At 39.4% G+C, this 10,006-nt stretch overlaps 1 protein-coding gene across 1 annotated transcript in view; it reads right to left on the reverse strand.

Annotated features, from left to right (window-relative positions):
* The window catches only part of rap1gapb (RAP1 GTPase activating protein b), a 106,460-nt gene extending 98,430 nt beyond the window's left edge, over nt 1-8,030 (reverse strand). The window contains exon 1 of the mRNA XM_088308376.1: nt 7,830-8,030. The gene's annotated coding sequence lies outside the window, so the exon portion shown is untranslated. The remainder of the gene's footprint in view (nt 1-7,829) is intronic.
* Between the last annotated feature and the right edge of the window lie 1,976 nt (nt 8,031-10,006).

Genomic DNA, 10,006 nt, shown 5'->3' on the forward strand with positions numbered 1-10,006 from the left:
TAGCGATGACGGAAGCATTGTTAAACCAACGATGACTGAGTGACAGACTGTCGATGTTAGATTTGGTTGGCTTGAAAGAACGACGGACTGATGATGACGGAGAAATAAAGCTACAAAGATAACCGGATCATTCACATAATCTAAAATCTGATTCAACAGAATGGCTTCATGTCCTAATCTGAAACGGAATTCAACTATTGCAGTTGTCATTAGAGAGACAAGAAAAAAATATTGCTTCACACATTTAGAGAAAAACATCAATTTGCATAAATTACATCTGGAAGTCATTACTGCCACCATAGCAACCGAGTATGTAATGCGGTGGCTTTAAGTGTCATCCCGCACAACCTAAAGGTTTAAATGTTGTTTATGTTTTGAAGTGTACACCCACTGCCACCGCACCTCTACAGACAGATTTACATTTTTAGTGTTTTCATAATCATTTCTGCTTTTCAGAACATTTTCTTGGAGAGCAAAAACACTTGTGGTCCACTTTTTGCGCTTGAGCGCGTTCCTAAAATGAATATATTTTAGGAAATGCAGATTAAAGGCATCAAGAGCATTTCCTGTGATTGTTGCAGCCTGTTCAATTTTTTTTTAGTGCCGCCGTCACAATTTGTGGCGTTGCATGCAAAAACAGCAGCCACATTGACTCAACCACAATGATGTGCAAGAACAATTCTTTAGGTTTGGATTTGGATTTCGGTGACTCATTGATTGATTGATTGATAAATTGATTGGTTGGTTGGTTGTTGGTTGGTTGGGCTAAGTTGCATGAGATAAGCTGTTGTCCCTGAAGGCAAAGACTCTAACAAAGACTAACCACCAGTGAAAATACAAGAGAGTTTTCTTGTAAGTCTATTTGAGGGACAAAAGAAGGTGACATTTATTCCAAAGGCAGAACCAGCCCGAATAAGAAACAGCTTTGCTGTATGTGTTCTCAAGGTTACATTTAGCGAGCAATTTATAGGTGGTGGAAGCTAGCAGCCAAGTCCAACGTAGCTTTAAGCTAATGATTTGAGGATAACTCAGCCATAGCAGACACAAGGAACTATATATACATTGTATATACTCTCTCTCTATATATATATATATATTGTATATACTCTATATATACATTTAAATGCATTCAAAATAATTTCACTTCTGCGTTATGGCTTTAGTATTAAAGTTAAAACTGAAGGTCATGTTTTCACTGTTAATGTACTCTTACAGTTGTATCATACTTTATGAAGTGGAAATGTCACTTTAAAACATTGTGTGTTGTATAATTAATAACAGTGACAGATCCTGTCTATTGTTTGCAAAGAAATTTCTCTCAAATCATTTCATCTACTTCCACAGTATTGCCTGCCAATCAACAGCTAATGTTGGCTAAATTCTTGCAACATAACATTGACTTTACGCCAATCATGTTGCGATATCTTTGAGTGTCATGCACACAGATTAGCCTGCTGTGCTGTCGCACCAGTGACAGGTATTACGAGTTAAGTGATTTCCAGAGGAGAGAAGTCTTTGCTAAAACGACATTGAGCTTCAGCTTGATGGCCTGCCTCACTATCAGAGAGACAGGGCAAATATTCCTTTCCCCACATCACTGATCCATGAAATGACTGTTGGAAAACCAACATAAAGCTCTCACATCAAGTTACTCACTAATAGTTGTTATGTGAGTTATAGAGTGTGTGTATATATATATATATATATATATATATATATATATATATATATATATATATATATATATATATATATATATATATATATATAAATATATATATATATATATATATACATATATATATATATGTGTGTGTGTGTGGGTGTGTGTGTGTATGTGTGTGTGTGTGTGTGTGCAAATATTCGTAAAATGAATGCGGGATCTCTAACAGTTGGCAGTTCTGCCTGAGTGTTCATGAAAATTTAAAAAAAAAGTGAAGTGAGGTTACATACAAATCTGACTCACAGTTTCAACACTGTAAATGTATTTAATTACTAACCATTCACTTCTAATATATTGCAGATAAACAAAAAAGATCAAATTAAATATTTCACACCAAAACGTTTTAATAAATTAAATGCAAATGTTTTGAACTAACTGAACTGTAATTAGGTGGTGATTCTTTCACATTCTGCACTTTCACAATCAGTGGCTTTGGGTTAAAGGTGACAATTAAAGGGGATTTACCAGACTCACTACAGCAAAAAGCATTTGGACCACTGATGGCCGCTCATCCATGTAATGACACACCTCCACATAACTGATGCTAATGAAACTAGATGTGGTTTGCACTTTGTCAACCAGCTGTGCACATCAGCTCCGCCCCCAAAAAGACGTAGTGGGGCTTAATCTCATCACGAAATCACCCACTTTTTTTTTGTTTGTTTAAAGCCTGGCAGCCTTCTACCGTTACCACAAATCTCTCTTATTTCTCTTTGTGAGTTTGTGGTTTGATTTTTGGATCGTTTCCTCCTTGCCCCCTCCCCGGCAATGATTATTAGTGTAATGACGTCCTAACTTTTTTATTCAATCAATTTGGGGGGTGTCTGCTAAGTGAAGGATGGCCTAATGCTCTGTGATGGAATAAAAGAGCAAACACGGGGCTGAATATGAATGGAATGAATATTTCATGCTGGCTGCAGTGCAATAATAAGCCAAGCCAGAGGAGTTCCATTTAAAGCGCAATGTAAAGCGAGAATGGCACTGCGCCAAGGGCTGATAAATAATGCTAAATAGAGTGGAAACAGCAAATAAGCCCCATAGAAAATAACTGAATGGGCAATGTTTTAAGTTAAATTTTTAACTCTAATTGAAGAATAAGATGAATGTAAAACATAACATCAATTCAACAAGCAACACCGTGCTGAGAACAGGGAAAATTTGCAAGTATCTGATAGTTACCCAGAAAGGTTTGTAATTGCCGAGAGTTGCCAGAAGACGGCAGCAAAACTATATATTTTTTTTCAATTAGACTAAAAGAAGCTCCTCCCCAAATATAAACTTGCTTGGCCACAAGAAGGCATCAAAGTAATGTGTCCATGTGACACAGGGCTTCGGCTCGTGCACAAAAACAGTAGACAGGTGAGGTTTTCAGCGAATAAAGGCGGATAGAACACCCTCAAAACCAGCAAATGGGCAAATTCATGAATGCTGAACTGCTGTTTACAGCATTTGTAAAGACACTTTGTTCCCAAACAAATTGCAGTTTACTTTTTGCAGCTTTAATGTATTGCAGAATTTCATATCGTGCATATCTGTCATATATCACTGATTTTTTTGCTCTATTGTTGCATTTTGTGGTGAGTATTTTTCCACACGGACTGCTACACTGTAACAAATTGATGCAATATCTACAGTACAAATGTACAGTATTTTGTCTCGTCATGTTTAACTGTATTTCGCATTGCATTATGCGTGAAACCAATTTACAATAACCTGCTGCATAACTTTGCGGTTAATTATTGTAAGATTTACAGCAACTGTGTTCTGGTATGTATAGATAAAGTTGGATTGCATTGTATTGTACTTAGATTATATGCATCATAAGTAAAATACTGTTGTTTTGATTTTGGGGTTCGGATTTTCGAGAGGAGTGGATAATGGCGGCGCCATTACAATCACCGGAGCAAGACACAAACTCAGCATTTGGTGAGTCACTTTTCTTTGGTTCATTGGTAATTTTCCATCACTTTTTACTATGGCAGATGTAACATTTAGCACGAGGACAGTCTGCATTGTCTTCACATCGCATTTCTTCAATAAACAGACAACATTACAGGTAGTAATGTGCATTTAGGCACTCAGCTGCAGAAGGGCATTTGCGGGGCTGACGTTTTGTTAATGTCGGCGGAGAAAGTTATATTCGGTTCAGTTTGAATTTTGTGGTGTTTTGGAACGTTTTGGACCAACCTGGAAAAGATCTTTTTGTAAGAATTGTGTTTAAATTAATTTCACTGGCTTTCCCGCTGTTTGTTTCTCTGCTAACATAGACACAGTTCGGTTAGTTAAAAATAATGAATAATCTACCATGTCTTGTGTTTTGAAAATTGTACTTTTTATTGTTACACAGGTAAAGGGATTCGAGTGAGCACCACCACTGAATCCCAACAGCTTCTACAACGAAACAAACATCATTGAAGGGGAGGAACAGTTGTAAACTAGATTACAATAAATTACTGTTTTCTAAAATAAAATAAAACAAAAAAACAGTAATTAATTGTAATTTTTATCCAGTAAAAACTTGTCAAACATTTACAGTAATATGTTGTAATCGATTTTTACAGTAATTAAATTTGAGTTTACAATACTTTTTTTTGCTTGTAATTTACTGTAAATTCAACTGTCATTTTTTTACCATACTGTAGAGCAGTAAGCACTACAAGTAAAAATGTCCAGGAAAAAAAAAAGTTTTAACTTGATTGCAAGGAAGAAAGACGGAGAATGTCCAGTTTACTTTGCCAATGTTGTGACGCCAAAATTTGAACTGTAATGAAACCAGTGGCCGATGGTCAGCCACTCATGAAAAGTACTCGCCCCGCCTTGCACACTACACTACAGTTCATTCGGTTTCGACCATGTCGCTTGATGTGATGGCAGCCTAACAAACACGGCTTGCAAGAATCTATGGCTGCACAGGAATTCGAGTCAGTCGTGGATATGTACGGTACCTCTGCTCGTCTTGTTAGCCTTTTAGCATAACTGTTTGGTATTCTGCCGCCTTCCCAAATATCCAATTTGATAAAAAATATTTCCAAGTGTACCTTCAGGCCAGGCTTATTATTCCTCGCTTACACTGCCGCTGAGCCACTTTAATGAATGCTCCGTGCTCTTCTTTGTGAATCTTCTTCACCACAAAACGTGCGGTTTTGCGGTCATGTCGCCTGTTTCATTCCGAGGAATCCATTATCCTCTGCGTCGTCGCCTCGACACTGACAGAGCACCTTCTTAGAAATTCCTCCTCTTTCATTACATTCTGCAGCAACATTATACAGAACATTATCACATGTTGGAAACTGGAAAGAAATGCGTGCGGCTTGGATTTCAGGTGTTATTTCCCATTGGGAGGCCCTGTTGAAGATTTGAATTCAGTGTGCGAACCTGAGCCTCAGTGGATGAGTGAAGCTCTAATGATCTGCTGCACTGCTTTTATTACATGAATGCATCATGCATACATGCAATCAGTAGGAGGCACTGTCCTAACGAGAGCTATCACTTGTCACCATATTGTTGATGGTATAGTTTTTCTCACTTGATTTGGGACATGTCTTACAAATGGCTCTCTATTGACTTGTCAATCACCACGCAACATTTTGGCATTTGTTCAACATGAGAAATTAGTGATAACTTTGAAGATTTTTTGTCTTCTTTACAATAATTTCCTCTATCAAAAAGATCTGATTGAGCAATTAGAGCAATTGCAAACTGCACAGTTGTTCACTGTTGTCGCGCACAAAAAACGGACTTAGCGACCATTTTGCCTCCATTGTGAAACTCACTTGACGTTGTGCTCTCGAACATGGAAGCTTTTGCACAGGGCAGGCAAGTCTGATGTCACATGCAAGGGTCAATAGTCAGTGGGAGGCGGGTAACTGGCTTCGACCCACGCATGGCCAGTTTGAAAACAACTTGAGGAAACGAGGATAGGGTGACCGTTTTCACTATTCACCGTTTAGAATGTAGACACTGGAGGACCGATTAATCTTCAATAATTTATAAAGGAAAAGTTTCAACTGAGTCATCCTGCGACCACGGAGCTAGTTGTTAGCCCACTGCAACGTAAATTACACGGTGCATCATAAATCACTCGCAGATTTCCTATTTAAAACCAAATTAACAATAAAAACAGCAAAACTTGGGAAATGAAAATGGTATTTCTTGGTGACGTTATGCATCGTCATCATAATTATGGTGCTTGCGTGGATGCGCATGTGTGTGCGTGCAGTGGACATACGTCATGAAAGCAGTTTCCCATTGAAAAATGTTCACATTATCTAACATTGTGTTCAGACATCACGTACAACACGCACAAAAAAAAAAAAATCCACACATGCTGTCTTGCATATTGAGTCCATTATCACCTTTCCCAGCTCATTATTGGATCATTAAGCAGCAAGTGATGTGCCTCTTGGTGCAGCGAAATGTCAAATCTGCTCAACTTTAGTCAAATTATAGACATCAAATAGCAATGAAGCGCATGTAAATTGGCAAAACTGTTCATTTGAACTAAATTCAAGTTGCCTGCCTCAGACCAGTAACACCAATCCAAACAATCACATGAGTTGGTATTGACCTTTGATACAAAATTTGGATCATCCACACAAAGTAGCCACTGTAGCATTATGCTTCATTTTGAAAGCCAGTATAAAGGTACTTTGAAGGTTAGAATGTACTTTTCTAGCCACTGTAGCCCTTGACTGCAGTGACACTCACAAAACTTTACATTAGGAGTGGCAGGCCATACATTTTTTTATTGCATTTGCCACCATTAAGGACACAGGTGTGCTGTAGTCTATCCTAGCTCGTGTTTTGGTGAGAAGTGTACTTCCTTGACTCATCACAAGCCAATCGCACTCAAATCGCACTCAGTGATTCTCAACCATTATGAGAGCTGATCAAGTGTTCTGGGGGGAAATGATCCAATGTCACGTAATTAGTCCAAAATTAATTGCTGATGATGACTTCTAAAAATATATCTTCACCTATCAATGCCAGCTACGTATAGTGTCAGAGGGAACAAGATGGTAGATGCTATAACCGACCTGTGCATCCACCTGTTGCCAAATATGCAACAAAATAACAGCTCTGCGTTCAATTAAAAAAGTCCAAATTTCACCTTTAAGTGAATTGAAAGGAGCTCAGTATATTGTATCCATGTTTTGAGAAACTGCTCAAATAAACGGCACAATAAAGGTTGGGAAACACTGTTGTAATATGACCTAGTATCCCAAACTCTTCATTTATCAGTTTGAGAAACCCTAACATGTAAAAACAGCTCAAATTTCAAGTCTACAGAAAACTACAAGCATCACACTGAACACATTATTAAAGGATCAACGCTTGGTCAGAGGTTTAGTTTACTTTTTGTGGTACGAGCAAAGCAAGCGGGAAGTCAGCAGCGTTGACATTCAAGAAAGGTGATGGGGCCAGACTGCCCGGTGCGCTACAAGGTCACATTAATTGCATGTGGCCTGCGGGGGGGTCTGGCAAACGCACACACATAAAGACCATGAAGGCTGTGTCTCTGCGTGTCGTCATTGGGAGTCACACACACATGCACACACACACGAGATATGAACGAAATAAGCATTTCAATAGACTGCAGAGACTTAGAAATATGGAGATGTGGGACTAGTTGCGAGAGACATCCTAGTTCCTGCTCCTCCCACACACTGACAAAGTGCCCTTTTGCAAGGCATTGAAAATGGGGGGTGTGGAAAAAAAAATCAATAAAAGTGCAAACTGAATCGAGTAAGTGTGTATCGAATTTCCCCAGGGCGCCAGTAAAGCGGCCAGTAATCTTCGTCTGGACTGATATATTGATATTTAAGTGGCACCACCATACTGAACTGGCATTATTCACCCCAGAAGTTTATGGATCAGCTCTGCCCAAAGGATTTTATATTAAGGTAATTCAATATTGGTCCAAATATAGCACGTGGGGTTTATACAATACTGTACATCATGCTTCTTATTGCAGTTCAAATAAATACTATTCTAGCTGAAAGGGAAACAAAAAGGGCTGCAGACTTTGCCTTTATTCTACAATTTGCTTGTTAATTGTGTTCAGTTTGAGCAGAGAAAGAACGCAGAAAAAGTTATCTTCTCTTACCTTGCAAATAGAAGATGCTCCGCCTGGACGATCCCCTCCCCAACTGGTGAGACGAAGCGCACAGCAATGGTTTTAGTAGTAGGAGGCGATGTGAATGTGGAGATGAGAAGAAAAGTGCGGGACAGGCGCTAACGTGAGCTGCAGCGGAGGAGGAGGTGGAGGGCGGATGCTCCTGCAGGTCGCCTGCATGCACGGTTGGATCAGCCCGGTTGCGATGCTCCAGTCCCTCTCCACCCCCCACTCCCTTTTAAAAGACTGTCATGTGACCACCATGTGATCAGTGAGCATGCAATGAGACCCACCTCCTTAGCATTTGTGCATTAATTTCACAGCAAATTCCTGTGGGGAATACTTGCTTTAGATTTCCACTGTTAGCAGCAGTCTAAGGAAAGATGAAAGCATTTCTTCCCCCCCAAGAACCTGGCTGGCCGTCACTTCATTAGTTTTGTCATTGTTTATTTAGCGTACAACATTCATCTCGGAGGGGAATTTAAACTCTGGTGTGTCTCGTTTACATCTGCCAAGCACAGAAAGCATAAAGCATGTTGATATGTGTGATTTATTTGCATGTATTGGTTAATTAGTCCGTTAATCTGGTTAGTAATTAGTTTTTCAGTCGGTAGGTCACTCGGTCAGTGAGTTGGTCGGTTGCTTGTACAGTGGGTTGGTTAGTCAGTCAGTAGTATTGTCAATCAATCTTTCAGTCAGACTTTCAATCAATGTGTTAATACTAGGGTAGTTAGTCAGTGGGTCAGTTAGTCTTGCAGTTAGTTCATCTGTTGATCTGCCTGTCAGTCAGCCAGTCATTCAGTCACCTAGTGTGCCAATGAGTGAGTGAGTTGGGTCGTTAACTAGTTTGTCAATAAATAAGTCAGTTAGTTTGTCAGTCAGCCGGTCAGACACTTAGACAATTTGTTGGTCAGCCGTTAAGCAGTCAGCCAATCAGGGTTTTAGTTTGGTCATCATTGGTTCTTGCAGTTCAGTTAGTTTGGTAAGCGTCTGCCTGTCAGACAGCAAGTCAGTCACTCAGTCAGATTGCCAATCAGTGAGTTAGTGGGTGAGTGAGTCAGTCAGTTAGTTTATTGGTTGTTTGATTAGATATTCAGCCGTCAATTATTAAACTAATCCAAGTTAGTATTTATGACATTTTGTCACTTTGTTGGTCAGTTGGTCCTACAGTTCTTTTGTTAGTCAGTTTATTGGTTAATTGTTCAATCTGTCAGCCAGTCAATCAGTTAGTTAGCAAATTGGTCAGTGAATCAATCAATTGCTTGGTTGGCAGTTTGTCAGTCAGTCAATTAGTTACTTGGTCAGTTGGTTGGATGGTTGGTCTTCTAGTTAGTTCATTGCTCAGCTGTCTGGATAGTCAGTCAGTTAGACTGTCAATCAGCCAGTCAGATGGAGCTGCAGTGAAAGAAAGCTTGCTGTGTTTGACAATTGGCCCCCACTTATTGTCTTGTGTTGTCAGCAATCCACAAACGGGGAGATGTCAGTGAGTGGGATGAAATTGTTGTGCACCTGAACAGTTCTGAAGGTTCAGCAACTTGGTCAAGGGCACTGCCACAGTGCACATTTCGATCCAAACTACTACCCTCCCACTTTGTCACCATATTCACTCCCCGCTATGTGACCTGTATGTCCGCCTCCCAACAGACCATCCATTTCATTTCTGTCATTCTGTGGCCATCAGCAATTTCACCAATATATCTCGCCTAAGTCTCTGCTGATGTGACACCTTCTCTATCCAGCTAGTTTACGGATGTATAGTGCGATAACATGTTCCAGTAGCCTTTCACCCTGAGAATAGTATTAATAATAATAACATTGCGAAGAGTATAAGCAGTATAGAAAATACTTGTAGGTGGCTGTATGGATGATCCTGAACATGATACGCTTTATAGTAAATTGATTAATGAATGGTTCTGCACATATACCAAGAAAATGAGTCTTAATATTGTTCACCTACTTATAAAGATGAAAATAAATATAAACTTTAATATTCCCCAGAGGGGAAATTCAATTTGCAGTATTTGTTGTTATGGCAGACAGGCACTCACATAAAGTGGAATCGAAACACAAGCACAGGCAATAACAATCAGGACTAATGCCAGGCACACCGTGCCCTCAAACAGGTATTTTAATTGTTTTGGGAGTTCTGTACTTGTGCATGAAAGTGG

Source organism: Idiotropiscis lumnitzeri, chromosome 11, assembly GCF_059441095.1.
Source record: "Idiotropiscis lumnitzeri isolate Australia: NSW breed Sydney's pygmy pipehorse chromosome 11, RoL_Ilum_1.0, whole genome shotgun sequence".
Taxonomy (NCBI): domain Eukaryota; kingdom Metazoa; phylum Chordata; class Actinopteri; order Syngnathiformes; family Syngnathidae; genus Idiotropiscis; species Idiotropiscis lumnitzeri.